We start from the raw sequence: 24,021 nt of genomic DNA, 5'->3' as shown, positions 1-24,021 counted from the left end.
CCACCCCCAATAAATCACATTATTACCATAGACTATCTGGTGTGACCTAAGGCTCTCAGATAAGCAAAGACACCCTTATTAGGCAGGACATTCCAAGGACTTAGAGGGTATCCCCAGGAGCAAAGACCAAACCTCTCTTTGTGCAAACCTCCCTTTGTACAAGGTTAATACTTTATGGAACATCTACATGAAATAAAACAAAACACATTGAGTAATAGATGTGGCTACATAGAAATTTAGAAGTTCTACAGATATCATAGTATGGGAAAACAAATAACAAAACCAAATTAAACAAATTGAAAAACATACATCACATATGCAGATAAAATGTGAGCATTTTTAATATATAAAAATTTCTTACAAATAAGGAAAAAGATGAATAACCTAATAATAATATAATATTAACGATAATAAAAACAGCTAACATTCAACAAACTATGTGATACCCACTGGTTTAAGTGTTTCACATAAAATTTTTCATTTAATCCTCACAAAATACTATGAGGTAGGTACTATTATTATCTCTTTCTCATATGTGAGGAATGGGAGGGAGAGAGGAGTGTTATTATATGATTTTCTTAGCAATAAACAGGAAATTCCTAAAAGAAATAAATCAAATGGCTATTAAATATGACATACTGTCCAAAGAAATGCAAAATAAAATTTTAATTAGAAAATCTTTTTTCCAATTAGACACACAATGATGAAAACATTGATAATGCTTAAACTTGGTAAGGATTTGATGAAATAGGCCTTTCACAGACTGCTAAAAGGAACATAGTAATAACGTTATTAGAGCGTAATTTCACAAAAACATCTCACAAATTTTATACATGAATATATTTCTTGTCCCAGCAGTTTCACTCATAGATATTAAGTCTAAGGACATAACCAGAAATGAAAATATTGGTGTACAAAGATATTCATTAAGGAGACTCAGAAAATACTGAAAAACTGGAGAGAACCTAGTAGGTCAGCAATAGGGGCCATTTGATACAGCCATACTCTGGAAAACTAAAGCCATTAATCATGTCTTAATACATGAAAAGACCCAACATAAAACATTCAGTGAAAAATAGCAGGATACAAAACTGTATACACTTTTTAGTATACACATATACACACACAAACACATATATGCAAATGTATGTCTTATGCATAGATTAAGGATTGGATACAAATGCACTAAGTGCTCACAATGACATCTCCCAGTGGTAGACTTATAGGTGATATGCTGTGCACTTATCTGTTTTCCCCAAATTTTCTAAAATGAACACATTACCTTTTTAATGAGATAAGTATGATATGAAAAGTTTTAAAGAAAAATAGCTATTGCAAACCTGGTAACTTTTTGGATTCAACTATTTGATGTCAAAAGAATAGTCTATATCTAGTAAAATGTCATAAGCTTTGGCATATTGAAAAGATACCATTCATCAATATATAGAAAAAACGGAAACCCATTATTGCCATCTCTATGAATAAAGGAAGCATGGTTAAGAGTACTATTTCTCTTACAGCTTTCCACTTTCATTTTCTGGTGCAACCACAGAGTTGCTCTTTTAAACACTACTAACATATTGCTATATTTCAGTCCAGCCTTTATATTTGCACATGTAAATTAATTTTAATTTTAATTATGTTTTATCAAAATTGGAATGTTACTCAATATAGTTTTGTAGACTGCATTTACATATACAATATTATTAATATTTTCCCATGACCTGAAATATCTTGAAATGATTAATTTACCATGACTGCATAATATTTACATCATTGGATTTAAATATTTAGGTGGTTTTGTTAAATGTGTCTTGAAACCCTAAACTGCCTTTTATTTTTCCTTTAGATTATAGCTGAAAATGGTGAATGTGTATTTTGAGATATGGCAGAAATGGAAGTGAGGGAATAATGTCAAAACTCTTTGCCATCAACAAGTATACACTTTCTCATGTTGTAGGACATAAGGGGAAACATAGCCCATGAATCTTTCTACAATCATATTTCATCTTTTTAGGGTCCTTTTTAAAACACTAATATCCTTATATAGGGAGCCACTAATTTTTCACACTAAATAATTTTAGCATATGCTTTTCTCCAAGACAGATTAGCCTGGAATAACTTGTGAACTTCGGTGAGAAAAATGAGAAAAAAAAGAAAGACAATGACTCAGGGAGGGTGTCAGGAAAACTATCTACATTTTACCAAGGTTGATCCTATTCATCAGCATTCTACACATAACTTGGTTCCTTAGTAAAGTAAAGAAGGGCCATGTGAGAAGGCCAACGAGAGGAAGATACTCTGCCCTATTAGTCTTTAATATTTGCCTAATGCCAGCAGTGAGAGACCCTACAATTTTTCATCTTTCTTTTCTTACACCTTTGTTACAACCCATGCCTTGTTGCTTTTTGAGACTGATAAGAGTGAAATAAAACTAAATAAATTGGCTTCTATATTCCACTCCCTAATTTTCAAAAAATCAGGATCCCATTATTGAAAAACTATCTGATAGAGTGACTCTACAGTCTGCTTTATGAACTTCATATAGTTTCAACAGTCTTCGTTGCTGGAAAATCCTTTTTTATGTCCATGCTTATTACTTTCCTATGACACAAGATAGAAGTATTGTAAAGCTTAAACGTTATTGATTCATCTGATATAAAAAAGTCCTTCCCCCTTTTATCAAAATTCATATGTGCATTCTTACAAAGTAGCACTGTCAGAAATCATTTTTAGGTGTTCAGCATGGCAACTACTCTTGTTGCTACCATCTTGGATGCATGCTTGTTGAAAGCACTTCAGAAATAAACTTGCAGCATCATTTTCCTATATAAAGATCAAAGAATAACAATCTTTTTTAACATGGTTTGACTGGAAATAAATCCATTTTGTTTGCTGCTTAACAAGTTGAAATCCTCTAGGTGTTTGTACATTGATTTTTCTAATCAATTGTTCAAGGGTCTAAGTAGGAAAGATGGACTGATATCCAAGTTTAGTACCTATTTAGATCACTCTTCTAACACAAAACACATAATCTTTTTCTTGCCTCTTGAAATCCAAATAGTCCTCTAATATTCCATATCACATAGTCAAAAGACTTCAAAACAAGTTGCATTTGTGCACTTTGAGTCCATATAATTGGATTCATTGCTTGTATTATGGTCTAATATTAGTGGTTGAATTCCATTTAGATTTGATTATATCTGTTCGCCACCTCTGCATTTTACTCAGATGCTGCAGAGCAGGGTTTTGTAGTAATAAATGATCATTTTCTTGAAGGCCTGTTCATTCCTTGTTGTGTAATTGTGCAGGCTAGTATTCTTGAAGTACTAACATTATATAATTGTTTTTCTCTCTCTAATTCTGCTGTTTCTTAGGTGGAGAATTCTATCGTCATTGCCTCGGGGAAGGGAAAGGCACAGCAGGAATGAAGAAAGGAAAAAAAAACAAACAAACAGGCAATACTCAATTTTTTGAGTTTTAAAATCCTAGACTCTTATAGGACTCAAGTCACAGAAGATTAACATTGCTAATCTACTATTTTTCTTTCCATATCAGAAAAGAAAATGGGAAATGGGGTAAAGTTCAGAGGGAAAGACACAAGGTAGTCCTTGGGATAGAACATTGTTCTTTGTTATTTCCCAGACTAATTTTAGATCAAGATGGGAGGTAAATAATCAAAACTCCATGTATATTTGTGGAGTCCAAGAGCAGAGGCAATAAATGCAACTATTCTCAATTAAATTCTGAAAAGGCAATAAGACACCAAGGTTTTGTATCATTTACATTGTATGACAGGAATAATGTACATCGGCACTGTGAATCTGGACCAATGCTCACAAAATCAAATGCATACAGGGATATGCTAGGTAATAAAAATATGTAAGGTGAGCTTGCCTAAGACACAAAAGTGTGGTGAAACTGTTAAATTTAAAGCATATGTTCTATCTAAAGTAGAAGTAGCTACTCAGATTCAATCAGCTGTTGTCAGACAAAAATATATACTCATTGTTGCCCGCTCTTGCAATTTTATAAAAGAAGACAAATCTGATTTCTTATGTCAAACATCTCAATTTTTAAAACACAGTGTAAGCCAAACAAATAGGTCCATGGGTTAGATGTGACTCATGATCCACCAGTGAGTGACCTCTGCTTTTGGGATAATAGCCCAAGACAGTCTAAGAATATCTTGTAGCAAGATGTGACAAGAAACAACCCTGAAAGCAGCACAGACATGGTACAGAGAGCTAACAGATGTGAAGAAGTCTTGTGGTGAGGAAGTTTAGAGAACACAGCTGTGACCTATATGTTCTAATAGTGATATTGGATGTGTCAACTGATGTCAACATAGAGATATGATGCCAAAGACTTTCCCTTATATATCTTGTCAAAATATGAGCTACATAGAACTTAAACATAACTGAAAAAATGTGGAGAGAATTTTTTAAAAGTTGACATTACATTATGATCATCCAGGGAAATGGATCATTAAAAATGGATTATGTCCAATTACAGAAAAATAAAGGTATGTTTCTTACCTAAGTTTGAAGATAGTGATTAATATTGTCTATACAAACAAAAAATATTTTCTCATGTTGAGTATGAGGTATTATCAAAAAACAAATGGATACTTGGAGACATCAAGACATTCAAGATGACAGACTGGTCCATACTAAAATCTGTTGTCTCTCACACATATGAAAACCAAGTAAAAAAATCAGGTATCATAAAAAATCAGTAAAAAAATTTCCACACTTGAGAACAAAAAGTAAAATCTATGTGGAGCAGACAATGTGTGCCCTCCCTAACAGAAGGAAGCATAGAGGATGTTACAAAGGTATCATCACTACAATTATTATGGGAAGCAAACATAGTCACTAAAAGACCAACATAGCCTAGAACATGTAAAAGAGGATTGTGTCACAGAAAAAGAAATCCAAAATCTAGCAAGAAACATCTAAGGAAAACTAACCTTATGAAATGGAGTCAATAAACTCAACAAATGGTAAACTTGAACTGAGGAAATATATATGTATATTATATATATATAACATATATATATATTAAAAAGGACCTTAAAATTACTAAACTTATTATCCCCATCAAAATGAAGGAGTAAATATTTGACACAAAAACAAATGGCTATGAGAGCAAAGATGATTAAAAACCTTGGAAAAAAATTGAATTAAAACATTAACAGATGCCCTAAATAGACAAAAAATATCTAAAGGACAAATAGTAAATAAATAAAATTGAGCTGCAGTATCATACTGAGGAATTCTACTGTAATTTGGCAGAAAGGAATGGAGAGATTGAAAATATGTAATAAAAATGAAAAGACATGAAGAGCAGCTCCATAAATTTTAATATTTAAAGGAAAATATAGTAGGGGAGAATACTAACAATGGAAATGAAACATGATTTGGAGAAATAATGGCCAAGAATTTTCCAGGATTTTTTAGAATTTAGCTGAGAATAGTTGCATATATTGCCTCTGCTCTTCTTTTTTTTTCGACATCTTTATTGGAGTATAATTGCTTTACAATGGTGTGTTAGTTTCTGCTGTATAACAAAGTAAATCAGTTATACATATACATATATCCCAGTATCTCCTCCTTCTTGCATTTCCCTCCCACCCTCCCTATCCCACCCCTCTAGATGGTCACAAAGCACCGATCTGAGCTCCCTGTGCTATGCAGCTGCTTCCCACTACCTGTTTTACATTTGTTAGTGTATATATGCCCATGCTACTCTCTCACTTCGTCCCAGGTTACCCTTCCCCCTCCCCGTGTCCTCAAGTCCACTCTTTACGCCTGAATCTTTACTCCTGTCCTGCCCCTAAGTTCTTCAGAACCATTTTTTTTTGGTTCCATATATATGTATTAACACACAGTATTTGCTTTTCTCTTTCTTTTTTTTTTTTTTTAACATCTTTACTGGAGTATAATTGCTTTACAATGGTGTGTTAGTTTCTGCTTTATAACAAAGTGAATCAGTTATACATATACATATATCCCCATATCTCTTCCCTATTGCATCTCCCTCCCTCCCACCATCCCTATCCCACCCCTCTACGTGGTCACAAAGCACCGAGCTGACCTCCCTGTGCTATGCGGCTGCTTCCCACTAGGTATCTATTTTACATTTGGTAGTGTATATATGTCCATGTCACTCTCTCACTTTGGCCCAGCTTACCCTTCCCCCTCCCCATGTCCTCAAGTCCATTCTCTAGTAGGTCTGCATCTTTATTCCCGTCTTGCTCCTAGGTTCTTCATGACCATTTTTTTGTTTGTTTTTTAGGTTACATATATATGTGTTAGCATACAGTATTTGTTTTTCTCTTTCTGACTTACTTCACTCTGTATGACAGTCTCTAGGTCCATCCACCTCACTACAAATGACTCAATTTCGTTTCTTTTTATGGCTGAGTAATATTCCATTGTATATAAGTGCCACATTTTCTCTATCCATTCATCTGTTGATGGACACTTAGGTTGCTTCCATGTCCTGGCTATTGTAAACAGAGCTGCAATGAACATTTTGGTACATGACTCCTTTTGAATTATGGTTTTCTCAGGGTATATGCCCAGTAGTGGGATTGCTGCGGCACATGGTAGTTCTATTTTTAGTTTTTTAAGGAACCTCCATACTGTTCTTGATAGTGGCTGTATCAGTTTACATTCCTACCAACAGTGCAAGAGGCTTCCCTTTTCTCCACACCCTCTCCGGCATTTACTGTTTGTAGATTTTTTGATGATGGCCACTCTGACCGGTGTGAGATGATATCTCATTGTAGTTTTGATTTGTATTTCTCTAACGATTAGTGATGTTGAGCATCCTTTCATGCGTTTGTTGGCAATCTGTATATCTTCTTTAGAGAAATGTCTATTTAGGTCTTCTGCCCATTTTTGGATTGGGTTGTTTGTTTTTTTGATATTGAGCTGCATGAGCTGCTTGTATATTTTGGAGATTAATCCTTTGTCAGTTGCTTCATTTGGAAATATTTTCTCCCATTCTAAGGGTTGTCTTTTCATCTTGTTTATGGTTTCCTTAGCTGTGCAAAAGCTTTTAGGTTTCATTAGGTCCCATTTATTTATTTTTGTTTTTATTTCCATTTCTCTAGGAGGTGGGTCAAAAAGGATCTTGCTGTGATGTATGTCATAGAGTGTTCTGCCTATATTTTCCTGTAAGAGTTTGATAGTGTCTGGCCTTACATTTAGGTTTCTAATCCATTTTGAGTTTATTTTTGTGTATGGTGTTAGGGAGTGTTCAAATTTCATTCTTTTACATGTACCTGTCCAGTTTTCCCAGCACCACTTATTGAAGAGGCTGTCTTTTCTCCATTGTATATTCTTGCCTCCTTTATCAAAGATAAGGTGACCATATGTGCGTGGGTTTACCTCTGGGCTTTCTATCCTGTTCCATTGATCTATATTTCTGTTTTTGTGCCAGTACCATGCTGTCTTGATTACTGTAGCTTTGTAGTATAGTCTGAAGTCACAGAGCCTGATTCCTCCAGCTCTGTTTTTCTTTCTCAAGATTGCTTTGGCTATTCGGGGTCTTTTGTGTTTCCATACAAATTGTGAAATTTTTTGTTCTAATTCTGTGGAAAATGCCATTGGTAGTTTGGTAGGGATTGCACTGAATCTGTAGATTGCTTTGGGTAGTATAGTCATTTTCACAATGTTGATTCATCCATACAAAGAACGTGGTATATCTCTCCATCTGTTTGAATCATCTTTAATTGTTTTCATCAGTGTCTTATACTTTTCTGCATACAGGTCTTTTGTCTCCTTAGGTAGGTTTATTCCTAGGTATTTTATTCTTTTTGTTGCAGTGGTAAATGGGAGTGTTTCCTTAATTTCATTTTCAGATTTTTCATCATTAGTGTATAGGAATGCAAGAGATTTCTGTGAATTAATTTTGTATCCTACTACTTTACCGAATTCAGTGATTAGCTCTAGTAGTGTTCTGGTAGCATCTTTAGGATTCCCTATGTATAGTATCATGTCATCTGCAAACAGTGACAGTTTTTCTTCTTCTTTTCCAAATTCGATTGCTTTTATTTCTTTTTCTTCTCTGATTGTTCTGGCTAAAACTTCCAAAACTATGTTGAATTATAGTGGTGACAGTGGGCAACCTTGTCGTGTTCCTGATCTTAGTGGAAAATGTTTCCTTTTTTTCACCATTGAGAACGATGTTGGCTGTGGGTTTGTCATATATGGCCTTTATTATGTTGAGGTAAGTTCCCTCTATGCCTACTTTCTGCAGGGCTTTTATCATAAATGGGTGTTGGATTTTGTTGAAAGCTTTTTCTGCATCTATTGAGATGATCATATGGTTTTTATTCTTCAATTTTATTAATATGGTGTATCACATTGATTGATTTGCATATATTGAAGAATCCTTGCATTCCTGGAATAAACCCTACTTGATCATGGTGTATGATCTTTTAATGTGCTTTTGGATTCTGTTTGCTAGTATTTTGTTGAGGATTTTTGCATCTATGTTCATCAGTGATATTGGCCTGTAGTTTTCTTTCTTTGTGACATCTTTGATTTTGGTATCAGGGTGATGGTGGCCTTGTAGAAGGATTTGAGGAGTGTTCCTCCCTCTGCTATATTTTGGGAGAGTTTGAGAAGGACAGTTGTTAGCTCTTCATTAAATGTTTGATAGAATTCGCCTATGAAGCCCTCTGGTCCTGGGCTTTTATTTTTTGGAAGATTTTTCATCACAGTCTCAATTTCAGTGCTTGTGATTGGTCTGTTTATATTTTCTATTTCTTCCTGGTTCAGTCTCAGAAGGTTGTGCTTTTCTAAGAATTTGTCCATTTCTTCCAGGTTGTCCATTTTATTGACATATAGTTACTTGTAGTAATCTCTCATGATCCTTTGTATTACTGCAGTGTTACTTGTTACTTCTCCTTTTCCATTTCTAATTCTATTGATTTGCGTCTTCTCCCTATTGCTACACTCTCCTCCCTGGCTCTGAAGCTTCCCCCCAGCCCACCCCCTTCTCCACCAGTGAAGGGGCTTCCTAGTGTGTGGAAACTTTCCTTTTCACAGCTCCCTCCAGAGGTGCAGGCCCTGTCCCTATTCTTTTCTCTATGTTTTTTCTTTTTTCTTTTGCCCTACCCAGGTACATGGTTAGTTTCTTTCCTTTTGGGAAGTCTGAGGTCTTCTGCCCGTGTTCAGTAGGTGTTCTGTAAGAGTTGTTCCACATGTAGATGTATTTCTTATGTATTTTTGGGGAGGAAGGTGATCTCCACATCTTACTCTTCCGCCGTCTTGAAGGTCTGATTGCCTCTGCTCTTTTGTTGTTTTTTTTCGAGAATTGTGTTTTATTGGAGGCCTTACTCTGATATAAAATCCCATAAATATACATCTTTTTAAATGACATGTGCTGTTGAACATGATAAAATTGCTGATATAATGAAATAAATTTGTATATCAAAAGCAAAACAATAGTAAAAAATAAGTTATTCACCCATAAATTAAACACACATGCATACATATACATACACATGCATGCACATGCACATCTAAATAATTCAAGAGTTAAAGAATAAATCCTGGTGGAAATAACAATATATTTGATAATGGATGAAAAATCATATCTAAAAGTAAGGATCACAGTTAAAGTTTTAATTTCTTATTTTTATTAATTATTGCTTTTTAAATTTATTTTGGGTTTTCTTTTTAACATTTTCTAGCTTCTAATGTTGAAACAGTTCACTCTTCCCAATTTTTCTTTTCCTCTGGTCAATTTAAGGCTATACATTAAAGAAGAAAATTCAGGTATAAAGGTAAGAAAGGAAACAACTAAACTGTCTCTATTTGCAGACAATATGATCTTTTACCTAGAAAGTTCAAGAAAATTAACTAACATCTATTATAGTTAATAAGAGAGTTCAACATTTTGGCCAGATACATGATTACTGTACAACAATCCTTAACTTTCTGTATTCTTTCTAGAAACAATCAAAGGAAAGTTGAATAGACAATAAAAAGATCACAATTGCAAACAGGACCAAAAAGCATATAAAAATAAACTTAGCCAAAATAAAGTATAAAAAATAACTGGAAGAAACTATAGAATATTGAACACCAGCAGCCAGATATATGTGTCACTGAAGTTGCAGATTATAATAGCCTAACTTTATGAAAAATTTTAATATTAAAGACCAGTCAAATATCACTTTAAGACTGAATAAGTTGCAAGATCAGTATTTCAGGATTTGTGTCTGTCTTTTCAATTATTTGTTTTGGAGGGGATGATCTACAGATCAGAAGTTGACAAAATTTTTTCTGTAATGGGCCAGATAGTAAATATTTTAGGCTTTGAGGGTCACAGTCTCAGTTGCAACTAATCACCTCTGATGTTAAGGCGCCAAAGCAACAAGACAATACAGAAACATATGAGCACACCTGTGCTCCAATAAAAGTTTATTTTAAAAAGCCAGTGGGCTGGATTTAGCCCACAGGCCATAGTTTGTCAATCCCTGCTACAATGCCCTTGAACATTTTTCTCTCTTCTTAAAAAACAAAACCAAATTCAATAGTTCCTCACTGCATACAAAATTACATCCAAACTCCTGAGAATGATATTCAAGCCCCAGCACACTCTGTTTCCAAACCCCTTTCCAATCTTGTTCCCTGGTATACTCCTTCCCTGCAATTCTCTCTACTCACATGTACTATATTCATTATGCTTGAACTCTTGAATTTTTGTCTTGCTATAAATATTCCCTAAATTTTCCTTTGATTAATTCATTCTGTCATTCATTTAGAAAATATTTACTGAATGCTTGTTATGTCCTAGGTACTTTGCTAGAATGCTGAAGATACAGTGGGGGAAAAAAGTGACACTTTTCCCTGGCTTCAAAAAGCTACATTTGAGTGTGGTTTGCAGATAAGCAACTGCAGAATCATATGATACATTCTATCATAGGACAATTAAAAGAGTTAGGCAAACAAATAGAAAAAGATATAAAAGGTTGGATTCTACTATCTTTCAGTTGAGTTGATGTTTAGACCTTATTGTTTTGACAAATGGATATTTTTACTTCAAGTTTATAAATCTTACAATTTTAATAAAACTTATTCCACATGCATGAATTTTCAATAAAAAAGTAATTTCAAGAATAAACTCTACTTAGCTATGTTAAGACATTGATACATTGTTTATATAGTGCAATTAAACTGTGTGCAATATTAGCCTTTGTTGGTGGTATTCAGACTTTATTTCTACCAAGTTTAATTTTTCATTTATTAAATTTCATTTTTCATTTAAAAATTTTATCTTTAATTTCATGGATCAATATTTGAAGTTCTAATTTCAGTTTATACTCAATAATAAATTTCACCATGCAAAAATAACTTTTAGCTCTTAACAATTTTATTTTGTATTGATTAATAGTCACAGTAATAATCATTATATTTATAGATTATATTTCTTTAGGCAAAGAACATGAACAGTGGAAATCAAGCATCCACAGGACCAAATGACAGGACCAAATCCTCCCAACAAGTGTCTTCTAAATTTAGAAGACACTTCCCAACAAGTGTCTTCTAAATTCCCAACAAGTGTGTTCTAAATTGAGGATGAGCAAGAGTTTGCCAGGTAAACGAATGGGGTTGGGGTTGGGGCAGGTAAGGAAATTGTTCCAATCAAAGACCCAGAGATGAATGAAAGCATGGTGTGTCACAAATTTTTGCTATTTCAATTCTGCTTGTATTTTTTCTCCCACATATAATTTTCTTCCTCCTCTTCCCTTCATCTGTTGAGACCATTAGCCTGTTATAAAACAAACTAAATTTATTTCCAGGCGGATTATTTTTATATTTGAAAGACATAACTTTTCTCTTATTTGTCTAACACATGCATTGCACACAAATAGATGTTTGTGGTAACTCCAAAAACTAAAGCAGACGTTTGAAATATGCTAGAGATAGGTAAGATTAACTGGAGAACGTAAGGTAGATAATCTGCCACGATTCTGGTAGGTTGTTATTAAGTAAACACAAAGAGGATAAAGTCACATCATATGCAATATTTAATTTGTATGTGTCCCCTGCTCTAAGTAAATATAGCTAAACCTAAGTCTTTAATTTTGTGCATAGGGCTTTGAGTCAAATGAGCTTTGTTATACTATTCTATCTTCTTATTAAAATGAAGATGAATAAATATGGAACTTTTATCCTTGTGGTCAATGATTACTTTGGTGATCTCAATTAACTATCTTCTTTAAACAGGACAATAGTGACTACTACACCAGTTCAATATGAAGCTAATCTCATATTTCACTGAATTTGGCACTGTTAATAGAATTTTAGTACATATAAGTGAATATCAAAATACATTCAAATTCATTATTGTCCAAAGGCTACTATGATTACAGTTTACTTGTAAGTGAACTAAATGTAAGATTCTATGTCTGAAATTTTGTGACAGGAGGATTTGGTATTTCTTTAAAAAAATAAGTAAAAGTTCTTCATTATTTTATCATGTGCTCAGATAGAGAAAAACATTCTTTTTTTTTTTTTTTTGATGTGGACCGTTTTTAAAGTCTTTATTGAATTTGTTACAATATTACTTCTGTTTTATGTTTTGGTTTTTGGCCACTAGGCATGTGGGATCTTAGCTCCCCGGCCAGGGATTGAACCCACACCCCCTGCATTGGAAGGCAAAGTCTTAACCACTGGACCACTAGGGAAGTCCCAAAACATTTTTTATAGTGTTTTTTTTAAGCCAAAATGGGCTGTAAGTCCATATACAGGAAGGTTATATTTGAATAAAACAGTGTTTCTTATATGCGTTCTTTTTGTTACCTCCTCAAAATACATTAAGTTGAGATAAGCTATTTAGCTTTGATACCCTCTAAGCTTGATCACCAAGTCTATATCCCCTATGTAGGACTGGTGGAAAATCTAATGATTTAAATAGTGTAAAGCTCTTTAGTGTTATTCTCCCCTAAACTGTATATTTAATATATGACTCCACAGGTTTGCTACATTCCATAAGACTTCTGTGCACATCCAGAGGACATTGCTTACTCTGCAACAACTTCTCTGAGCACTATAAGATTTTATGATGTATACCTGAGTCCTAAAATGGTATTCTCTTCAGTTTATATCCCAAGTCCCAGATGGCTCAACTTAATTCAATTTCACTACTATCCCCTTAAGACAGAATATTAAAGCAAAAGAATCCTTCAATAGAAGCAGGGACCAATGAAGCTTACAAATAGAACCACACCACTTTAGTTGTCAATTATACTTCCTCATGAATGAATTTCTGAGTTGCAGCCAAATTTAAAATTAGAAAGATCTTGGCCCACATGATCTTCGTGAGAAGCCTAAGAGTTCCTCATTTCTATAAGAAGAAAGAACACAATATTGGTTATATTTATGTATTAAATAAGATCTCTAGCTAAGATCACAACCTGAGACAGATTTTTAGGGAACTTTGTTAGCTCTTATCTATTTAGTTTAAAATTTTCATTGTACTTTTCTTCTTGAAATAGCCTTTGAAGCCTGAAGGTGAACATCTTCTATGCAAAGCTGCTGCAGTTTCATCCTTGCAGGGTTGCTGGTAACCCTGTTTCTGATTAATATTTATGTTTTCTTCAAATAGCATGAAATATACATTGCTAGACCCCTTTGGCCTTGGTCAGGAATGTATAACCACTGAAAAGTTCAGACAGGAGACTGGTAACTATGCACAGCTTGAAAAGCCAATCAAACTCAGTCTACTTTTGCTCCTAGGGAGAACCTGGTGATTACCATTGCAGTGAAGGAATCTCAGATGTGGATCTGCAGAGCTTGCCTAGCTCTCATTATAATCAAACAGCAGAAATAATTAGAGCTCCTGGATTTAATTCATGAAATCTTTTTTTTTTTTTTTTTTTTTTCATGAAATCTTTTGAATAGAAAACCTATTCTCAGCTAAATACAGAGAAGGGTAGCTTAGTGACAAAGGTTAATAGCCTGGAATTCTTATATGATCAATACAATTCTAGAATTTTCCCTAATAATAAATGGTTTGTTTCATTTCTTTTTTGTTGTTGTCGTCTATTTTTGTCTTCTATTTCTTTATCTTTCACAGTATCCCACAATAAAGTGAACTGTATTACACACAATTTAGTTACCTTCATTTCATATTTTGTCACAAACTTGCATATTGTTTTCATTGAAGGAAATGCCATAATTAAGCCTTTGGGAAAAGATATATTAAAAATTTTCTAAGCTCTAAATATGATAACATTGATTGGTGTTTCTTGATGCATATTAATTAAATTTTCACTATGTATATCTATATATATTTACAACATTATAAATGACATTATCATCAGTGTAGCTTATAAATGTCATAGATAGTTCAATTCTTTAAAAAATATCAATGCTTATATAATCAGAATAAAAGTAAATATCAAGTACAAGTAAATTGTCTTTGCATAATTTGTAGAGATTGCTGTTTATAAGAAGTTGGTCACATTTGCCTAATGTTTGAGACTTACTCAATTCAACAGATATTCCTTGAACACTTTGTGAAAGGAATGTAAAGATAAAACATATCACAAAATATAATGAGAACTGTAAACTCTATAAATATAGTATGCTATTAAGATTGAGAAGACAGAGAAATCATATCCAGTTAGGGGGATAGAAAAATTTCACAGTGGAAGTTTCATTTTAGATGAATTTTGAAAGATGCATTTGCAATTAACATGTAGAAAAAGAGAGGGACATTTCACGCAGAGGAAAAAGCTTGGAGGAGTGAAACCATGGTGAATGGTCAGCAATATCATGTAGTAAAGTTCTGTAGGAGTAGCCTTTTGAAAGTAGATTGGGACCACCTTGTGCTAGATTTTGAAAACCAGAGTGAGAAGTGTATAATGACTGGAAAGGATATGGGAAGCAATTGAAAATGTTTGTTTTGTTTATAAAAATGGAAAAATGTTTTCAAAGTGTATTTTGGGACAATTAAATCTACAAGTAATGAATAAAGTTGATTGACAGAGAGAGACCCCAAATGAAAGGGCCAGTAAGCAAGCTAAGGCAATAGTTCAGTCAAGAGATAAAGAACACATGAAATAGAGTGGTTGCAGTGGGGTACATTTAAGAAGTTTTAAGGTAGTAGAAACTATATGCTCTGACAACTCATTGACTGTAGGAGATAATAAAAGGGGAGAAATTAAATGATTCTGAGGTTTTAGATTAGGGTTGCTAATAAAATGACGGATATGTGAACAATAAAAAAGAAAGAAAGAAAAAAAGAAAGCTAGAGGAGAGGCTTTGAAGAGGAATATTGAAGGAGTAATTCCTGTTTTCAACAAGTACTATGCTTACATATATACTGTAGATCTACTAGCAAAACTATTTCAGACAACTAACCATCCCCAAAGACAAGACACTTAAGGAAGGGAACAAAGAGTTACAGTTAAATATTTTCGTGGTTGAATAATCTATTGAAAATTTGGTAGTTTCTACTGACAATTCTGGGCAAGGAAATGAATTGGATTAGGGAGTGAAAGTTCTCAACTAAAGCTCAATACTGACTTCCAGGAAGTGCACTTTATGCTCTGACAGAGTCGATTTTAATGGAATGCCTAGATTCATATTTTAACAGTATGTAATGAAATTGCTTAAGCCTTCATTATCTGAATAGAACTGTGATTCATGTTGGCAAGTCACTGAGAGTTAGAAGGCAGAGAAATAGCAACCAAGAAGATGGCTATTTAATGTTTCAGTTTATAGTATGAGGAAAAACTGATAATAATGATGATAGCTACTTTTAAAGCCAAGTGGCTAATAGGGCAGCCTCTGGAGTCAGACTGCAGTGTTTAAATTTGTAGCTCTGTCATTTATTGTGTATGATCTTCGGCAATTTTTAATTAACCTCCCTGAACCTCAGTTTTTTTCTCTGTACAATGAGAATAATATATAGTAGTATCTACCTCATATGGGGTATTGTAACAATTAAATGAGACAATACATGTAAAAAAAGCATCAATAATGCTCCAGAAACATTTGGCTCCGGATGTGAATGTGGGTTCTAGTGTTATGCACGTGCTTCTCTGTACAGCTCTTGTGTCTTGAAAAAGAATGAATCAATTTCCTTCAGTTCCATAGTATTCAGAAAAAACCAATTAATATGGTCTTCATGTGACACTTCATGTGACACTGCATGCTCTGACTTGGGCTGAAGTGGTTCTTTGACCTACATAAATGGATAATAACATTTATTAAACACTTACCATATGCTAGTAACTGTTTTAAGAACTTTACATGAATTAACTGAATGTCACAACAACTTTATGAGGTAAGGTTCATCTATCAGATGAATAAGCGAAGCACATAGGAGTTAAGTAATTTTTCTAATATTACACAGTAAGAAGTAGAGCCATAATTTGGACCATGGCAGTGTGTCTGACTCTAGAGCTAACACTCTTAATCACCATGCTCCATTGTCTTTCATTAAAGTTTATCAAACCCATTAAAATATTATACAATATTACAGGGTACCTTTAACCAATTTGAAAAAAACAAGTGGTTTAAGATATTTAGCCTATTAGTAAAAAATAGCCTGAAAGCAGATGCCTTTTTTGTTTTATCATGCATGAGTTTTATCTATTCATTACAGCAAGGCCTGTATTTGTAAACCCTATAAAAAGCTAACAAATTGTTATATGAACTTGAAATACAGTGCAACTTTATGTATACAATGACTGCTTATCCGAAACTCTGATTTACTAAACTACCCTGCTTTGTAAGCCTTATATTTAAATTGTCTCTAACATCTCATTTAAATGCAAGATGAATTTACTCTGAAGAAGACCTGAAGAGATCTTGTTAAATCCCCTTATACAAAGAGAGGTTCTTTAGGTAAATCCATAAGATGATGCTTCCTCCAAGTGCTCTACATATCCTTGCATGCAGCTTAAATTCAATCTCAAGCAATTTTAATTTCTGAGGGTGCATTGTAATAACCACATTTGTTTAAAAATCCAAAGTGATTCAACCCAGCAATTACTCAGATTTAGAAAGGTTTTATTGTAATGCTAAATCTTTGAATCTGTTCTTTCTCTAGATCAACAATGCTCGAGATTATAAAGAAGAAAGTGAAGAAAGAAGCTAAATCTTGGCTTTTGATTGCCAAGAAAAGACATTTCCTTTGGTTTATGCCTTAAATCTTATAACATCTTGGCTGTGTGTTTATTTGGAACCGTGGAGGTGTTATTAAACCTAATTTTCTCAAGAGTATCCAAGTATAAAAATGTAGGCTACATATACCACTGTATTTGCATTGCCTTTCACTTAGTCCTCTTTTTAGCCCTGTCTGAGTTGTAACATCAAGAGACAAAATAACACTATCAAGGACTTTGGGAGACTGTATTTTAGACTTTGGTATCTCTCATTGTCACCTATATATTTCCTCTCGTAGTAGAGCAGGCAAGTTAACTAAATGTACCTTGGTGTTAACTATGTTTTAAAAAAAAAAAAGTGCAGTATTTGGAAGCTAGAAGAGCTAGTTGTTATTAATCAAATTGAACACTGGATGGCAGTCCTCACTAATAATATAAGTAAAGGCTATTGATAAACTAGGAAGGACTGATTTGAAATAACACCCTAGGCAGCCTAAGTATCTTGCCAATTTTAACAGTTAAAAAGTCAGCAAAGAAGAGCTTTAAACAAAGATGGTGACAGAATCAGAATGTTAAAAATAGTGAGCTTGCATGGCATCATCATGAATATGTGAATATGTTTTGATTGATTTGACAATATTGTGCACCAAAACCAGCTTCCTAAGTTTTACTCCAGTCACTAAACACTCATTCTTAGACCACAAATTAAATTCACCTCCTTTATTGTCATCTGAAACCCAGTCTTGGCTGAAACTATAGCTAGCATAGTCTGAGGTGAATTTGCCTCAAGCAGAACTTTTAAATTTGCTTGATCTCATCCTCAAAAAGTAACCCTGGTGTTTTCTTTCCTGTTTGCCTAATCATCTTCCAATTTTATAAACAAGGTCCCTCAAATGCAAAAGGATACATTAGTATATTTGATTTTCATGTCTGGAAGGAATATTTACATGAAATGTCTCAGATATCTCTGTGTTTGTACACTGTATAGGACTGATGCAATGGAGTAAAATTGATTTGAATTTGAATCCCAACTCTGTCACTAACAAGCTGGATGAAGATGGCAAGTCAATTTTCTAAACTATAAAATGGATGAATCCATGCAATGATACCATTTCATAGATTTGAGGTAAGTTTTAAATAAAATTATGCATATATAGCGCTTCAGATGATATTAAACACATAGTATGCAGTCAGCGAAATTAGTTATTATTATTATTACCATTGTCAACTTCACTAATATCACATATTCCTCTTTTCTGAATATTTTGTTAAATGATATTTTAGATAAACAGCTAACCAAAAGTATTTATTACTGGTTTAAATTCTTAACTAACCTATATCAGATTGGACAGCAGTATCTTCAATTTAGAGGCAATAACTAAGAAAACAAGGCAATGAAAATAAGGGAGAAATCATATGTATTTTTCTCTCCCTCCATATATTGTTAATGGAACTCTCTGAGTCTGCCTATCTGTTGTAGAATGATAAAATACTGTCATATTTCTGAAGAGTACATTCTTTCTTTAAATGAGGTCAGCTGCAGTGACTTTTTCTAACATTCCTGTTATTTGGGAAGGCAGTAAGATGAAATGCATTTTCTGGATTGTTTACCAGTGGGGCCTCTGGCTTGCAGAAGAGAAGTATGGTAATTTCTCACATATGGAGTCACTTAATATCTAATTCAACTTATATAGAAACAAACAATCAAAAATCTTAAGGTTTCTATGATCCATGCTACACAATGTTAGTAATAGCCTCCATAATATTTTTTCTGCTTAGAGATGATATTAAGCTTACATGATTTGTATAAAGGCATCAAACATGCTCCTCGTTTCTGATTCAGCATTCTCACTGCCTCCATAATGAGAGAAAATATTTGCTTAATGCTATGAAATCTTTTGTGTAAATCAGTGAATTTAGGTGATTATTTTATAATCCTGGAGAAAAAAAAAATATATATATATATATCACTTCTAGTCATATGGGTTAAGTAAGGACTCCAGAAACTTGATGATGTGAACTTTTTCTGTCTTAAAATGCAAAACTTCATGAGGAATTCATATATACATACATACATAATAAGTGTATTTCCTAAGGGCGAACACACATTAGCTCAAGCGTATAAATGTATGTAGTAATTATATGACTAAATTATACAAAAATGAAAATGTCCTGGTTTAAATTTTAGTAAAGCACTGAAAAGATTATTTTTTATACAGTTTAAGGATGTGAGGGGTTAACCTAGTTTCCAGTATCAAAACAAAACGAAACAAAACAAAACCAGATGCTTGAAATCTATGGTTACTTTACCAAGTCAGTTTTCAATCCCTGCCTTGCATAAGATGAAGCTGACTTAGTATTTGTCTGGAATAATTTATTTTTGAACAAGAACAGCTCTAAAAAATTAGTAAATGCTAAATTGAAATATGAAAAACACCATGAAAAAGTCCATGTAAGACTCGGTAAGAAAATTATTACCCAAAGCTTCCCTTTTTCTCAGTGAGCACCTCCTCCAACACAACTGCACATATGCAGTAAAGCAAATAAAGGGTTAAAATATTTTGCTCTTGGTAATCTATGCTAAATGTGCAAGTATTTGTTTCCATGGCAAATAAGCACATTTTTCAACTTCTTTGGGTTTGAGGGAATGGTTCCAAATTCTCATTTTTGTTAGACAGTAATGGGGTTACCACACTTCCTGTTTTCTCAGGATAGTCCTAGTTTACAGCCATTGTCCTAGAAACACTTTAATATCTCAACTTTTACCCTCAAAGTGTCCTGGTTTGCATAATAAATTATATGATCATAGTAGGTAAAATGTTAAAGAAATGAGCATCACCCAAAACAAAGTTTCTCAGCAGTGCTAATTGTTTCAAGAGAGAAATAAGAATGCCATTTTTTTTCCTATCTTACAGCATTGGGAAGTTAGTATTGGGGGTGGGCATTCTGAAGAAGAGGCTCCATAGATCTCAATTAAGACTTCTGTGTGGAAAAAGATTTAATGTGCTGGATCCTTAAATAAACATGGAGAGAAACCAAGGGTCCTTCCATTTACCATTTCAGAAAGCTGTCAGACAGTTCCTCAAAAAGAGTCCTTAAATATAGAATTAGCACATGGCCTATCAATTCCACTCCTGGGTATAAACCCAAAAGAATTGTAAGCAGGTATTTAAACAAATATCCATACACAATGTTTATAATAGCACTGTTCATAATAGTCAAAATCCAAATGTCCATCAAGTAATTAATGAATAATTAATTATTATTTAATTATATTATTTAATTATTATTAAATTATATTATAATTAATATTAATGATTATTCATTAATTAATGAATAATCAAAATGTGGCATATCCATACAATGGGATATTATTTGGCAATAAAAAAGAATTAAGTAATGATGCATGCTACAATATGGATGAATCTTGAAAAACTATACTGAGTGAAAGAAGCCAGACAGAAAAAGTCACATTTTTTTATAATACCATTTATATGAAATAGCTTGGAAAGGCAAATTCATAGAGACAGAGAGTAGATTCATGGTTGTCAGGGTCTGAGTGAAGGGGAGGGAAGTTAGAGAGCTACTGCTAATAGGTATGGTGTTTCTTTGGGGGGAGTGATAAAAATGTTTCAGAATTAGATAGTGGTGATGTTTACTTAACTTTGTGAATATACGAAACACCACTGAATTGTACACTTTAAAAGAGTGAATTTTATGACATATGAATTATAGCACAAAAAAAAAAAATAGGACAGTCAGAAATTATAGAAGAGGAATTAATTTTGGAAACATTATCACTTCCTTAGTTCGATACTTTTTGTGTTTCCCCTAGTGATTAGCAGTAAAAAATCTCCCTCTCTCTCATGTCTGGGTGCTTGTCTTGAAGGTAGCTAGGAAGAACATAGTTGAGGAGCTAGCATTCAAATCAGCAGCCAGACTGGGGCAAGGCAAAAGCCAATCAAGAATAAAGAAGCAGATGGGAATTCCCTGGTGGTCCAGTGGTTGTTTGGGACTCGAACGCTTTCACTGCCAGACCTGGGTTCAATCCCTGGTCAGGGAACAAAGATCCCGCAAGCCACAAGACGCAGCCAAAAAAAAAGAAAAAGCAGACTAGTTAGTACCTAGACAAAGCATAATATAGGGAGCAGGTCTGAACGAACCTAAGCAGTCCTATCGAAGGACTGAAACCCATGTGGAATATACCAACCAGAAATGAAAGCAATATCTATCTACAGGATTCTTAAATACTTAATTCTCATTAAGAATGTTCTCTGACACCTAGTGACTATTTGAGCCAAACTGACAGAATGTCGTGTCATGGCTGATGTCTTCCAACATTTTGCCAACTCAACATTTCTTTTAAATTTAACATCTTTTAGGTGTGCTTAGGCTCCTAATAGGAACAGTGTGATTAAAAAATCAGGACACAAGTGCTAACACAGTGATAATCTAGAAATTTGCTGATTGTTGATGGATATTAACAATTCGATCAATAACTGTGACCCAGGCAGTGTCATTCACTATTACCTATTGCCTAGTTTAAAAAAAAAAATCACAAATTAAGAGGCTTAAAATAGCACTTGTATTTTTTCAGTTTCTGTGTCATGCAGTCTGGGAAGGACTAAGCTGTCCCTTTTGCTTAGGCTCTCACAAGACTGTAAATCTAGGTGTCCAAGGCTGCATTATTATCTGGAGCCTCAACTGGGGAAGAATGTGCTTCCAAGCTCATTCAGATTGTTGGCATATTTTATTTTATTTTATTAGTTTTTTAAATTTTATTTTATTTTTTGGCAGCTGTAGAGGTTTATTCCTGGATATTGGGTTGAAACCTCTCTCAGATCCTAGAGTCTATTCTATGTAAGCCTCCTAAAATGGTTATTTCTCCAAAGCTAGCAATGAAGAAAGTCTGGAGTAAGTTGGTTAGCAAAACAGATTTCTATGTAACCTAAATAATCACAAAAGTGGCGTTATATATTTTGCCATATTCTAAAGATTGTAACCAAGTTACAGTTCCCACCACACTCAGAGGGAGAGGATTACACAAAGATGTGAACACCAAGAGGCAGGAATCATGGAGCCATCCTAGAATCTGTTCACCTAAAAATAGTGACTGCTTTTTAAGTAATTTTAATGATTAGTTTTTGCAGCATTATCTAAACCATCTCAAACTTTTATATTCCTTGAAATAAAGTTTGTATGTGTTCTTTAGTCCACCAGCCCACCATGACCAAATAGTGAGAACCTTATGAAATGCTGGCAACATTTTCATTGTTTTATTAACCACAAGTTAATCCTGGCTCTATCTCCAGCATTGCTCAGACCTTTATTGGAATGTGGAGTCTATTTTGGGGTTGTGCAACATAAGCAAGATGTAGGAAGATGCCCAAAGGAAAACAACAAAAACGATTAAAGGGATTGGAAATAAGTTCTACAAGAAAAAGGAAGAGAATTAAAGCTATTTATTTCAGGAAAGAGAATGCTAAACAAAAAGGTGGCCTTATCAGCAATATTCCCATGTGTGTTGAGTGAATAATTTTTATCTTGTGATGGTAAAGTAGTAAATGGATTTAAAATCCCTTTACTCAGTGTGTGTGTATGTGTGTGTGAGTGTGTGTGTGTGTGTGTGTGCACATAGACTGGAGTAAATATACTGTATCAGTGGAAATAACAAATGTTTCATAGACGCTGTACATGTTTCAATGACCCTTTGGGTTGCCGTTAGATACAGTCCTTAAATACGGGGAAAAGGCCTGTGACTATCACTTCTGTTCTGAAAATTATATGAAAGGAACATCCTAATGGAATTAGTTTAAAGGCATATCAACCTCTTCTAAACATTTAAGAAGCCACAGCAGCTTTATTGCAACATGTTTGTTGGTTTTACTTCTCTGAGTTTTGGGAGTATGCTAATATTATCTTTAAGCGTTCAGTCTTACACAGTTTTCAACACACACATAAGTAGAATTATTGCCAAATGTATTGTCTAAAATGGGACATTTTTGAGCGTGAAAAAAGATTCAATTAATCATAATATTATAGTAGGATAACATGCAAAACCGGAACTTGCCCCAGGCAAACTGGGATGCATTATAATTTAAATCATATCCCTGACTGGCAATAATTAGAAGAATGACTAGGAGGGGTTAGGTTTTTTCAGGTCCCTGGCAAGCTAGATCATAAGGTTCTCGTGGGTAGAAGGCAGGTCTTAAACTTCATACTCACAGCATCTAAGTGAGTACAGCAAGGTAAAAGCTGAATAAAAGCAATAATGACAATTACTTCCTGCAGGTCAGGCATTGTTCTAAGCACTTGACAAGTATTAATGTATTTAAAACCCTCCACAGTCCTGTGAGATACTAATGTTATCATCTCCATCTTAAATTAAGGAAACTGAAACACAGAAATGCTAAATAATTTGCCCAAGCTTCCACAGAGCTGGGATTCAAACTCTTTCATCTCCTCTCACTTTTATCCTCATATCTTCATGTTCTTACTTCTCTCTCTCCCTCTTTCCCTCTCTTCCTGACTTCCACTTTGCCTCTTTCCCTTCTTCCCTCCCTCTCTTGTATCGCTTCTGTCTCTTTTATTTCTCTTCCTTTCTCTTGTTTAATCTCTTATGTTTTTCTTCCATGGTATGTCCCATTTTTAAAGAAGGTTCTACTACCTAAGAAAAAGATGGATAAACCACCAAATTGAATATTCTCTAAGGTTTTTTCTAGTCCTTAAATAAGTCAACAAATATTATTTAGTGTTTACTATGTGCAAGAACTAATTCTAAAAGGTAGCACAATATAGAAAAATCAAGATGAATGGGAGAGTCTTAATACAAGGAGTGCATAGTCTAATATAAGAATAAAACACAGTCCAAATCA

The sequence above is a fragment of the Eubalaena glacialis genome, chromosome X, assembly GCF_028564815.1.
Source record: "Eubalaena glacialis isolate mEubGla1 chromosome X, mEubGla1.1.hap2.+ XY, whole genome shotgun sequence".
Taxonomy (NCBI): Eukaryota; Metazoa; Chordata; class Mammalia; order Artiodactyla; family Balaenidae; genus Eubalaena; species Eubalaena glacialis.
The sequence above is the reverse complement of the archived record's forward strand: the minus strand, read 5'-3'. Positions refer to the sequence as shown.